The sequence below is a fragment of the Tenrec ecaudatus genome, chromosome 3, assembly GCF_050624435.1.
Source record: "Tenrec ecaudatus isolate mTenEca1 chromosome 3, mTenEca1.hap1, whole genome shotgun sequence".
Classification (NCBI taxonomy): Eukaryota; Metazoa; Chordata; class Mammalia; order Afrosoricida; family Tenrecidae; genus Tenrec; species Tenrec ecaudatus.
Genome location: NC_134532.1, coordinates 31,010,551 through 31,024,595, shown reverse-complemented (window position 1 = coordinate 31,024,595; position 14,045 = coordinate 31,010,551). Strand labels below are relative to the sequence as shown.

Below are 14,045 nucleotides of genomic sequence, written 5' to 3'. Positions count from 1 at the left end.
TTTCGATGAAACTTTCTGTGTGAATAAGAGTCTTATTTTCAGCAAGTTCCAGTCAACAAATTGTCCTTCACGGACTGTGTTTCCTTTAATACATTTCATATGTTGAGGTCTCTCCTAGCTACTTCTGTGTCATTGAGTGTTTTTATCAGGAATGGGTGTTAGATATTGTCAAATGCCTTTTCTGCACCTATTAATATGATCGTATGGTTCTTATCCTTAGTCTGTTTATATAGTTGGTTACATAATAGTTTTTATAATACTGAATCATATTTGCGTCCCTGGTAATAATCCCACTGAGTCAAGTTGAAATATGAACTCAAAGTCAAGGACAGGTGCTCTCAAACTCAATCCATCCCATTTCCACAAATGTAGATATACACTGCTCTGATATATGATCTAATCACTCTTCTAATCCAATAAAATTGTGTAATCATGAAATATGTTGCTTTAGTATTAAAACACCAGTATAATATATCCTGTTGTGGTGTGTTTTATAAATAATTTTACCCTATATACTCTGTAGTCTTAAAATTTTCTTTTATAGTTTCTCAGGCATTAAAGTAATAAATAAATAAAGTTTCTCATACCAATCTACTACCCTTGTTCAATTTTGTCCTTGATTATTGCTTCATCTTGCAAGTATATATATTAAAATCATGATATATATTTTCAACAATGATTCTAGAATGATTATTACTTTATTGCTTATTTAAAGAAGAAGCACTCTAACATTTCAGTACTTATACAAGGGAGGTGGTCGTTAGGGGTCACTCAGTGAGTTCCAAATCATAGTGACCCCATGTGCCACAGGGAGAAACACTGTCCTGTCCTGGATCAGCCTCAGATTGTTCTTATATTTGAGCCCGTTGTTTTAGCCTTTGTCAATCTAAAAAGTTTTCCTCTTGTTTGCTTCCCCTCTACCAAGCACCACGGTTGCAGTGATTTATCTCTTGTATTTGCCTCTGGTTTGCAAATACACAAAAACTCTAAGGTTTTACTTATATGGCATAAGAGAATGCATTTAAAAGAACAATAAAGTCAGAGCTGTCATGTGAATTCTGACTCATAGAACCATAGGGAGCAGAGTAAAAGCTCCTTAGGCTTTTGTTTTTATATTTTATAAACCATAATGTTTCATCTTTACCACAGCAGGTAGTGTCCTTATAAAAATAGTCCAAAACCAAGCAGGTGCTGTAGTGGTTTATTTTCGTGGTCCTCACACGTGGGTAAGCTCCAAATGGAAGTTAAATTGTACTTGAGTATCCAAGAGATGAAGAAAATATTCCTTTTATTTTGTATAAAATTAAAATTGTGTTGTATGGTATGAGTTGGGGGGTGCCAGCCCCCCACAAGTAATCATGGGTTCAGTAAGAACAATTGCATGGTTGAGATATATAAGTATTATATTAAAGTCATCAAGAACATGAGAGCTAGAAGAGAGAGTCAAATAATAGAGTCAGACACACATTTCATGGTAGCATTGCTCACCTCAGTGCCTCTTGGTGATCCACATGGAGAGAGGGGGAAGGGAAGGAAGACAGAAGGACAAGGGGAAAGGGAGGGAGGATGGGAGAGAAGAGAAGAGAAGAGCAGAGAGAAAGAGAGAAAGAGAGACAGAGAGAGACAGAGAGAGAGAGAGAGATCACTGCTAATCCAGGCCTATATACCTGTTGGGGGCATGCAAGCCCACTGATTACAGGTAAAGACATACGTCACAGGAAGAATTTGCCCTATAGGTTATACAGCAGTGAGAAGGGGTGGTCTAGGGACATACACCCAACAGGAAGAGACAGGATGAGAGGGATTGGGGTATACATGTGACAAGATGGGCGGATCCTAGATTTAGGATGATCTGTTCTCTGGATCTCCATAGGAACCATTATCAGTAGGGTGTGAACTCCACCTACAGGAACCAAATAGGTGACTGCAGGTGTCCATTGTCTTTAACAGCAGGGAGCTGGGCCTACTGGTTGGTGACTGACTTTCTTCAGGGAGGATGTCTGTAAGTATCTGACCTCCCCCCACAGTGTTGATATGGTAGATGTATATTAATTGTCTTTCCTGGCCCTATGCACAGCTGTGAGGATTGTAAGACAAGGATTGTAAGAGACCCATTTTTAAAGTGACTGAGGAATCACCTTATAGCGTCTGGGGTCTTAAAGGCTTAAAGATAAACAAGCGGCCATCTAGCTCAAAAGCAACAATGCCCACATGTGCGATCACAAGGTGCCAAAGGGACCAGGTATAAGGCAACATGCAAAAAAAAAAAAAGAAGAATACACACACACACACACACCATGGTGAATGAAGGGGGATGTGCAGAGTGGAGACACAAGGCCCATTTGTCGGTCACTGGAGATTCCCTCATAGAGAGGGTTAGGAGAGGAGTCAGGGTGTGATGTAGTACCGATGAAGAACACAGCTTTCCCCCAGATCCTGCATGCTTCCTCCCCCCAACTACCATGATCCGAATTCTACCTTGCAGGACTGGATAGGGCAGAGGTTGTACACTGGTGCATATGGGAGCTGGAGGCACAGGGAATCCAGGGTGGAAGATACCTTCAGGACCAGGGGTGTGAGGGGCGATGCTGGGAGAGTGGAGGATGAGTGGCTTGGAAAGGGGGAACTGATTACAAGGATCCACATGTGACCTCCTCCCTGGGAGAGGGACAGCAGAGAAGGGGGGGAAGGGAGACTCCAGATAGGGCAAGATATGACAAAATAACAATCTATAAATTATCAAGGGCTCATGAGGGAGGGGGGATCAGGGAGGGAGGGGGAAAAAAGAGGACTTGATGCAAAGGGCTTAAGTGGAGAGCAAATGCTTTGAAAGTGATTAGGGCAAAGAATGTATAGATGTGCTTTATAGCTTTATACAATTGATGTATGTATATGTATGGATTGTGATAAGAGTTGTATGAGCCCCTAAAAATATGTAAATATATATATAATATATTCTTATTGCTATATATACGATGTGCACATTAAAATGCTTAAAGGGTTTTGTGAAACTGCAGAAGTCGAATATCTGAAAATACTTGGATACAGTAAAACGTGCTGGTTAGCTGTTTTGCCCGCTGTCAAAAGAATTTTGAAAATACATGATCCTTTGAAATCTTACTTTCTATCACAGGATAAATGTCCTGGAATTTTAGAAGAATTTTTTTAAAAGGAATCTTCAAACATTTGGCTAGAGTTTTCACACAATCAAGCAGCTCTTTTTCAAAATACTATAAAACTTATTAAAGGTGACAAAATTTTGGTAATCGAAGTAGCAAATGAAGTTAATAATTTAGAATTTCAGTGGCAAGAGCAGTTAGAGAATATTTTTCTTCCGTTAACAATCCATAATAGTATAAGCCAGCTAGAAGAGCACGGTGCAATAAATCGTGCAGATATCATGAATCACGCTGAAAAGTTCTATAATAACTGCATAGATTATTTAGAAGAGTGGACAGTACATTATAATGATATTGAACATTTTCATTGGGTTTCATTAAAACAAGAACTTAAATGGAATTATGTGCAAAAATCATTCGATCATATTACTCAAAATTTCCCATATAGTATTATTTCCGAAAACGATCTTTTTAATGAGGTATTATTATTAAAAATATATTGATAAGGAAAAGGTTAAACCTTGGGCATCAGCAAAACTCACAATAGAGAACAAATGGTTAGAAATATTTCAACATTTTGAAACAAACCATGTTCCATACAATAATGCACTATAAATTGTGAAATACCTGCTGTCCTTACCAGGAACTAATGCTGCGACTCAATGTGTTTTTTCTATGTTAAATAAAGTGTGTACATCAGAAAAATCACAATTAAGTGTTGAGACTTTGAAAGCAATTTCATGTGTGACATAATTTTACAAATTCTTGGGAAAAATTTCATGACCTTTTAAACAACGACAGCAATCTACTCAAAAACTTCAATCAAATGAGAAATGTGTCCAAGAAAAAAATAATACTATACATAATTTTAATGTGTTATATTTGTAAATTGTACTTATGTTGAAATTTGAAAAAATATATTACAATACTGTTTTTGCATTCTATGATCGCTTCTCGGCCTTTTGGCTAAGATCAAGTGTAGTATCTGTTCTTATCAGTTTAATATCTGATATGTTCTCTATCCGAGGACAATATATTAAATGGATTTTTGGAGCAGGGAGTTGGAATAGGAGCTTGCTCCGTCCCCTCCACGCATCGACCTGGTATTGCAGTGCTTCCAGGAACGGTGCACCAAAAAAAAAAAAAGAAAGAAAGAAAATTTTTGTTGCTCCATATAGACCAAATTTTGATTCAAGAACCCAAGAACCTCCCCCACACCCCACCGACCTTCCCCATAGGTCACTTTATCAATTATGCTGGAAACTGAGAGCAGCATAGTAAAACGCTTAGACAAATAGACATAAGTTAAGAAGCAGACTAAGACTTGGGACAAGAGAAAAGAGGGAAGAAACTGTTGTTGCTGGTTTTTAAATTGCAATATGCTTTCTTCCAGAGTTGATAAGGAACACATTCCCATGGCAGAGAAATTCATTCTATCTCAGTGTCCAATAGAAATTGTCCTCTGTCAAAAGTCTTTTAAGTCCTTTTTTTCCGTGGTTGCCTGATGATCACTGACTACTTTTCATTGTGAGTCCAAATTCTGCTTTTTCACTTGCTGTTTCAATAGCAATGATAAACAATCCTGGCCACACTAAAGATTGGGAAGGTAAAAATCTTGTGGATCATTGACTATCAAGGACAGACCAATGTACATAAGGTATTGAATGGGACATTAGATGAATTCAGATAAAGAAAAGACAACCCATGTGATTATAGGTGAAACAATGAAATAGATCAGAAACCTCCTCAGCTAATTTAATAAGGTGTTCTTTCTCTCTGAATTGCTAATTTCAATCACTCAGTGATGTGTTCTATTGTCACTAAGACAAGGTCCATTTTTATCAGGTTTGTGCTCACTTTATTACCTCTGTCTACTTAGAACTGTTCTTCAAGGAAAGCCTTAGCCCATTCAATTTTTTTTGTTTTAATATGATGTACTTTTCCTGAATTGCTAATTAACAAAAGTCTAAGAAGTTGGGAAGCAAGCCCTCCGCCCACCACTTTTCTGTCAGGTTGCCTTTCTCTCCAGGCTTGTGTGTTATTGTGATTCAAATGCAACGTGTTTCAAATGCAAGCCTGGTCACCCAGAGTGAAGAGCTTTTAGCAGAACTTCCAGACTAAGAAGATACTAAGAAGGGAATGGTTGCCACTCCAGGCTTTGAGCTTCACTTCCAGGCCCCTCCCTCCAGGAGGCCCTCATTACCTCCTGACCCCGCCCCTTGGGAAACACCCCACCCCTACCCAGGTGACACAATTTCCTGCAGAACTCACTTCCTCTGACTGAGAAGGTGCAGCCTGAGCGTCCCCCAAGAGTAAGTGAGTCTCTGTTTCTATGCTCAACCCAGGCTCTGAGTCCCCTACAGACCCTGCATCCCCAGCTGTGCCCCGATCCCCACGGATATTACTATTCCTGCATCCTGTCTGCCTGCGTTCCAGGTCGCCACGACCCCCTGGCATATTTCCAGTTAAATCCTTTCTGAGCTGGTTACAAGCCTCTTTGCCTTAGGTCTTGGGAATATGCCGGTCCCCTTTTCCTGCCCAGAGCCCCTCATTCACCCTCACATCTCACGCCAGAAAGGCCTGATTGAGGGTGGGTTCTTGCCTGGGGCTCGTTCCCTCCTTGTCAATCATCAGGCAGGAGAGCAGGGGACCCCATCGTGGCCTTTACTGCAAGGAGAGGCCAGCCTTGCAGCCATCAGGCCACTCCCCTGATGACCGAGGTCTGTATTAGAGCTTAACTTCTCAGCACCTTGCTTTGCAAAAGGGCACAGTAGCAGTGACAGCCCCAGATCCCCGGATAGATTTAGTCCTCACATAGGTTGCAGAACCCCACACAGAGGAAGCTTCCATGGAGTGCTTTCTGTCTAGGAAGCAAGGTTGTAGGTAACATGGCCCTCAGGCAGAGGGCTTTGGAGTGTGGATTACCTTCACCTCTCTCCAGGCAGCTGGGGAGGGCGGTCTTGCTTATAAGCTTACAAGCCTGTGGATCCTTGATGGAGGTAACCAAACGAGACTGTACAGGGGTCTCAGAGGCCCTGGACCAATATTAAAGAAGTGTCTGTCATTGTGATGTATTGATTGGCCACCAATCATGCTTTTATGACCATTTCCTTTGCCCTGCCCCTCCCCCACACCCTCTTTAGCTCACATCTCAATTGTGAACCTGGGAAGCCATTTCCACTTGTAGGTGGCTTCCCTCACCCAGATGATGTGTTTGTGTCTTTGTGCTGCCTGTATCTCTTAAGAGTTAACAAGTGTTCCCTTTAAACTACACTGAAAATGGGTCTCCAGAACAGATCTGTCCTGTGTGAGCCTCCTCACTCATTTCTGCCACCAGAAACTAGCTTGTGCTCTGTTACAAACTGCAAAAGGGACTCCAATCTCAAACATAATTTAAGGAGAACATTTATTAAGTCATAATAGAGACAAAGAATACAAAGACACAAACAGAAGTCACCCGGATGAAGGAGATCATTAGTGGAAGTCAAGGTGTTTTACATGAACCGGACAAGAACAACTCAGTCTCTGGTAAGAAGCTAAACAGTTTATTTAAGGGGGACCGAAAAGAGAAAAAAACCTGTGCAGGGACCAGCTCCCTGAAGAGAGGGAGAATGGCTGGTCTCCATCGCTCACGGACTTGGGTTTTTATAGGGGGTGTAAACAATAGGGCCTTTTCAGCTGTGCGAATATGCAAGAACAGAAGCAGACTTTGCAGTTAGCATTGACATTTTAAAATCGTTTTTTTTTTCCTTTGAGATAAATGTGTGGCCTTATCTTGCAGCTGCTATTTTCTGGCAAATGTTTGCTTGACCTTAACCTCAGGGGAATTTCCATAGCTTGACACAAAATGGAGACTGCTACGAGATGGTTCCACTTAGGCTAACTATCACATTCCTCCCTGTGGTTATTCCATCTGTGAATCTTCCAGGTGCAAGCGTTCAGAGGGCTGTGGAAAGGGTTCACTCTGGCCTAGCCGGTCATATGATTTACTTGGTACCAACAACTTGACAGATTGCACTCGGTCTTGTACAAACTGCACTAATTTATTGATGATTAGCGGGCCACAAGTTAGTCCTATTAAAAGCAAATGCAGAGGGCCTACTAGGCTGGAGGTTAGGGTGGTGAGTCATGGAGACCAGCTAAACATTTGCTGTCTTGGCTTTTTCTGTTTTCTTCTCGCTTGCTTAATCTTTTTCTGACTAAAGCTAAGGTATTTTGATTATTCCTGAATGCTTGGCATAAAAGCAGCAAGTTTCACCCATAGCCATACAAAGGCCGCCTTGCTTAAGAAATAAAATGTTTAATCCTCGCCTGTTTTGTAATACTACTTTAGCAAGGGAATTGAGGGATTTTTCTAGATAACTGAAAGACTTCTTCAAATCCAGTAAATCATTATCGGTTCGCTGACTTAAAATTTTATAATTTTCATTTCCTTGTATAAAGGCCACCATTCCTACTGATGCTGACCCAGTTACACCTAGTCCCACAAATAAAGGAACCAAAATGGGGGCTCTTTTGACTCTGGAATAAGTGTTAAAATGCTGCCACCCAGCTTCCCCTGAATACAGAAATACTTGGGGTAAAATATGAACCAATATACAAAGTCCTTCGTGGTTAGAGGTGAGTAAGGTTGTAGAGAACAGGCAGGGAGTGATTCCAGTAGAACAAGCAAACCACATTCCTGGTGGGGCTTCTAACGGAAAGGGTTCCTTGGAACTGGGTATAACAGAAACACTGGCACAATACTGACTGTACCGTTGGGGTTTCCAGCTGGTTTGGTAACAGTGTCCTTTCCCTTGTCAGTCTTCCAGAGTTAAGGTGGACCTTTCCCCAGCTTCCTTCCACCTGCACACACTACTGTTATTTTTATCATTGGACAGTGTGATGTTGGCTACTGAGGAGGTATCGTTAGATCCAATTCCTACAAAGTAGGGTGGTGCTGGGTTACGACATAGCCAACCATTCCTGGTGAAGTTTGGGTTAGTAGCATTTATAAAAGCCAAAAAAGGGTTCTAGGGTTTTTACTTCTACTAACACAGAGGGAGAATGGCTGGTCTCCATCGCTTCCAGACTTGGGTTTTTATAGGGTGGGGTAAACAATGGGGGCTTTTTAGCGGTGCAAGCAAGCAAGCAAGAACAGAAGCAGACTTTGCAGTTAGCCTTGACATTTTGAAACGTCGTTTTTCCTTTGAGATAGATGTGTGGCCTTATCTTGCAGCTGCTTTTTCTGGCAAATGTTTGCTTGACCTTAACCTCAGGGGCATTTCCATAGCTTGACACAAAATGGAGACTGCTACAAGATGGTTCCACTCAGGCTATTACACTTTGTCTTTCCCTCCAAATGAATGCGTAAGGCCATGCAAATAAGGTATACGAAACTAGAACAAGTGGGGGACACACACACACACACACACAAATGCACGCACACACACCACCACCCCTTTACGGCCATGCGAATAAGGTGTATGAAACTACAACAAGTGGGACACACACCACCCCCACTACGGCCATGCAAATAAGGTGTATGAAACGAACAATCTAAGCATGGCGCCCTCCACCAAGTCTGTGCAGGGCAGGGCCGGAAGTGCGTGTCACCAGCGACTGGCGTGTATTTTGGCCTTTGGTGGCCGCCTTAGTCACACACACCGTCCCTGGACACTCGGAGCTGCCGCGGGAATTTGAAGAGGGTCCTGAGCACCGCCAGGGCGGTGGAGCCTTTGGGAAGTAAGTGTAAGTTGTCGGGACGGTGGTGAGAGAGGAGAACAAGTGCGTTTCTGTCTGAAACCTGGTGAGTGACGCGGGGACGGGCAGCGTCAGGACCCGGGCTCCTGAGGGCGAGGCTGGGCAGAGGAGCTCGGTGGGCAGCAGGCGGGAGCCATGCTTTCTGGGGTCCGACGGGGAGAGCACCCACCGCAATCGCCGGACTGTCCTGCCCGTCAGGGCCAGAGGGCTTTGCGCCTCTCCCTGAACGACAGAATTCACTGGATGGACAACCGTTTATAATTGTATTAGAGCTTCTTAAATTCTGAGCGCTCCAATTTGCAAAAAGTGGTGGCCTCAGTGGTTACAGATTGGGCTGCTAACTGCAAAGTCAGCAGTTCAGAATTACGAGCCACACCTGGACAGAAAAGCAGGGTTTCTACTCTTGTCAAGAGTTACACTCTCGGGAACCCACCCGGGGCAAGTCCAACTGCTCCTAAAAGGTCGCTGAATCCACTCAATGGCAGTGAATTGGGTTTTAGGTTTCTATTGCTGATGACAGTGATAACAGTGTCCATTTGCTGCGCCCCACTTTGATTAAGCCGCCATTAAATTCTCTCTGATCATTAACGAAGTATATAGATCATTCCTCCCACTGGGAAAATGCATTAGAAAGTAGATCGTCTGAACTTTGCAGCCAGCCCTCTTTGCGGGCCTGCCTCGGTGTATGCCTGATGCAGGTCACCTTACTGAGCACAGAACAAGGGACATTGTCCTGACTGTTGTCTTGACTGGCTTTGTATGAAAGCCCTGGACCAGTCTTGTAAGTCCTTCTATTGAATGAGGTGCATGTCCTAGTCATGGTCCCTTTCCTGCTTCTGAAGTCCCACCTGTACCTGTGATGTATTGATCTGCCACCAGTCATGATCTGTGACATGTCTTTTGTTCTATGCCCTGTTATCCAGGGTCCAGGCTATGAATCCTCAGGTGTTATTTTGACCTCGTGCTAGTGGTCTCCCTTATCCATCCGGTGTGTGTGTGTGTGCGTGTGTGTGTGTGTGTCTTTTGTTTTCTCTTAAAGTTCAGTAAATGTTCTTCTTAAATTATATTTGACATAGGGGTAACTTTTGTACCCTAACACACAATTTGGATCCTAAATGACTCAAGATACAGTTCTACTTTGGGACAGCATCTTGACAGCCATACCTGCAGCTAAAGTGTGGCCCTGCAGCCCCTTGGCTTCTGTCCTGAATGGGCAAGTGTTACAAAGGTCTTTTAGTTCTGCAATAAGTGCCCACTCTGTCCCTTAGCCTCACGGACCTCTGTGTAGGTTGGCAGATCTGGTTCCCCAGATAAATACTCAGATGTACACCACTTCACGTATTAACCTCCTGCCCAGAGGCACTCAGCTCTCTTGTTCTGTGGTCTGGGAATTGCACTGCTCTGTTTCAGTCTCTTGGTTCTGCTGCCACCATGTCTCTGTTGCTGCTTCTCTCCATCACTTCCTCTCTTGTGTCACAGCTGCCTGTCTGCTGGATTGAAGAGTTTCAGTGCAAGAATCTGAGTTTCAAAGGCTCCTACTCCTGGTTCTTTCTCTCTCTCTCTTTTTGATGGTAGTGAGATCCCAATTTCTGTCTGAGAAATGTCTCAATTAAACCTAACAGGATGTCCAATGTGACTCATTTCCAGGTTGGGTTTTCAGGCAGCTTACTTGCATAGCCCCAAGTCTCAAGGGTACCAATCTATTGTTTGGCAATTTTCACCATTCTCTTAAACCAAAAAAACCAAACTCACTGCCATCAAGTTAACACTGACTTATAGCGAGCCTGTATGACAGGGTACAACTGCCCCATGTGGGTTTCCAAGACTGTTACTCTTTAGTGGACTAGAAAGCCATGTCACTCGTGAAAGAAGAAATCCCCATCTTTCGTTTGAGGAGAAATTGGTGGTTTCCAACTGCTGACCTTGCTGTGAGAAGCCCAACAGTAACCACTATGCCACCAGATCTCCTTTTCCTCATTCACATTGTTGGATGACACACCCACCTAAACATTTGGAAGGAGTTAAGGGACCATCTCTAGAAAGACGTACAGGTAAACTAACTGCATTGGGTTACTGCAAATAATACTACAATTAAAATGTCATTTGTCTTGGAGTTCAAAAGTGCACTCACTATGGGGGGATATTTACTTCTTCATTCTTATATACATACATGTGTATAGATTTTAAACTAATAGATGATGTATAAGTGTTTAATTTGGAGCCCTGGTTTTGACATGTGTTAAGTGTTGGATTGCTAACCTCAAGGTTAGAGGTACAAACTCATCAGCTGCCTGCCGTGGCTTTCTAGTCTCAGAAACTATAGAACAGTTCTCCTCTGTCCTATCGGTGCTTATATGTGTAACTCTACTTGATGGTGACTTTGAAAGTGTTTCTAAAGTGATTGTACAATTTACAGCTCCTGTACAAAAATAGCATTCCGTTTATAATAGTTCTTTATATAGCCCATTTCAAACTTTCCAGATGCTTTAATTAACACCATCATCATAAAGGTCCATTGATTTGTCATTCTCCTTGAGAGTCCCACAAAAGGAATTGATATTCCATGTGCTTTGAGGTAGCGGTCCAGCTTTATTGTTTCTTCTTTTTTGACATGTGTATTTGGTTGTCCAATCTCTATTTATGATAAAGTCATCTTTTACTCATAGGTCTGAAAATTATGAGTTTTAGCTTTTATTGCTCATGGTATTAAGATGTTTTCCGTCACTCAGTAGGAGACCGTTAACAGTATTGGGGACTGTGTTAAGAAGACGGACAGGAACACTTACAGCATCTGGACCTAAACTACTCACATTGTATCCTCCCATCAGCCTGCAGATTTTCACCAACCAGCAGCTTAGAGGAAGAAGGAAGAAGTGCCTGGTTTGGGTATTATTATTTCTGGGATGTCCTCCTGAGAGGCTGAAATTCGTGAGCATCATTGGAGCTGATACAGATAAGAAAAACATAGAACATCCCAGTTCCTGGCAGTGTTACAAGGACCAAAGAAAATGACCAAGGCTCAGGTAATTCTGATGCGTTTTATCCTTTTCTGTATTTCCTACTGGAAGTGCAGAAGCCTGTATAATAACTGATTCGGTTCCTTGGAAAGTGGAAATTTGAAATAGTAGAAGTTAGAGATGAACTTTGACTCTGACTTCAATATTGGGATGGAGAAGATTAGGAATATGTTGATCACAGGAATAACACTAAACTACTGACATTGAACATAGTACATCACTACGGATTCTTTGGGTGATATTAGCTTTCAACTGATAATTCATTATTCTATGGGCAATCCATGAGAATCATTCAAATTTAACACTATGCTTTGTTTTTAAGGAGAAATAAGATCACTTCTTTAGGAAAGTCCATTATTCCATGGGTTTTTTGTCTGAGTAAGTTTCTTTAATGTTTCTTTCTGAAGGTGATATTAAATAGTCTCCCAAACTGCAGCATTCTCATTAATGCATCTGAATGGGCCTTGTAGCAATACTAATTTAAAAATGGGTGTCAGCTTTTCACCTCCTCTAATTCTAGATGTAGGAGAGAGAATCAACCATCAGCTTCAGCCCTGATTCATGTGAACTTAAACATACATGTACTCTCCAATGGTTTTCCAGTTCTAACAGCAGTTATCTTTACCACAGTTATCTCCTTCTCAGTTCATTAATTTTTTGCAGTGGCCACATATAAATTACAGTCCAGTCATAGGTACAAGTTTTATTAAGTAACAAAATGTAACTTGCTATCAGAATCAATAGGATAGACATTGGGATTCATATTAAGGAAACATGTAGGCAGATTTGCTCCTCTTCAGAGCAGGCCTGTTCTTTCTGCCCCTCTCAGCCATTGTGCCTTCTCAATATAGGCTCATTTCTTAGTTCCATCTTTACAGTCTCCTCTCAGCTCCTTGGTGATATGGTCCTCTTGATCTTGCCTGCCTGTCCGACAATCTTGGCTGAAAAGCTCTTTGTGGATCTCTCACCATTGGCTCTGTCACTGTGTCCCATCTGCCCTGGTCATTATCTTCATTGGTATATCTCTTGCTCCATGAATATTACAGTTCATTTTGCAGGACCAGCAGTAGACCTGTCCCTATGAGGTAGAGGTTCAGGATGTTCCATGATTTGCCCTGCAGTATCTCGCAAAACTAAATAGCCACCAAGTAAATAACTCTTCAAGATGTGGAAGCTGGTGAGTCCCAAATCCATAGGTCAGTTATCACTCTGGAGCAGTGGTTCTCAACCTTCCTAATACGGCAACCTTTTAATACAGTTCCTTACGTTGTGACCCCCAATCATAAAATTATTTTCCTTCCTTCTTCATAAGAGTAATTTTGCTGCTGTTAGGAATCATAATGTAAACAGGACGTGTTTTCATTGTTACAAATTGACCATAATTAAAGCATAGTGTTTAATCACAAAACAATATGTAATTAGATATTATGAAATATTTGTTTCTAATGACAAATAAATGAAATTTTGTTTTGAAGCAATGTGTAGTATGGGTAATAGTCTTCACACCCGGTACTCATATGTGGGAGTATCTGCACGTGGGTGGACCTGCCTGGATATAGATAGAGGAGCGGTGTTTTGGTTCCTAAGACATTGGAAATATGTGTTTTCTGATGGTCTTAGGCGGCCCCTGTGAACGTGCCATTTGATCCCCAAAGGGGTTGAGACCCATAGATTGAGAACCGCTGGTCTGGTGGATTCACCTCATTGATGTGTTTACAAAGGCTGATGAACCAGATCATCAGGTGAGACCACAGTCCACTGCCTCACAAAGTGAAGTTGTTGAATCTGGTCAGCTAATAGGTTGCAGGCTGAGGAACCCAAATGGGAAGGTCACATAGCAGGCTTTTGGTTCACAGAGTGGTGGAAACTCTGAAATTAGGTCACACAGGTGACTCCCAGTTACAGGGATGTCAAGGAAATGGCTCCTGCATTTCTGGAAGCTGGAAAATTCCCAATTCAAGAGTTCAAGCTGAACCATGTGCCTGCAAGAGCTAACAAAACCAAACCAGCAGGTCAGATGACAGGCCAATATTCCACTGTCTCTTCTCAACCATGCCTGCAGGTGTTCTCTCTATCCCGCCCCTCACTCTTTCTGTCTCTGCATCTTGACATGATGGCTTCTTGGGCCCATCTAGCACCTTTCCCGCCTAGGCAAGATTAGAATGGC

At 42.3% G+C, this 14,045-nt stretch overlaps 1 non-coding gene across 1 annotated transcript; it reads left to right on the top strand.

The window, feature by feature from the left end:
* The first annotated feature begins 4,065 nt into the window (after positions 1–4,065).
* LOC142443881 (U2 spliceosomal RNA) lies at positions 4,066–4,256 on the top strand. Its single transcript, XR_012783609.1, has one exon. It is a non-coding gene; the product is annotated as a U2 spliceosomal RNA (small nuclear RNA).
* Positions 4,257–14,045: the final 9,789 nt, after the last annotated feature.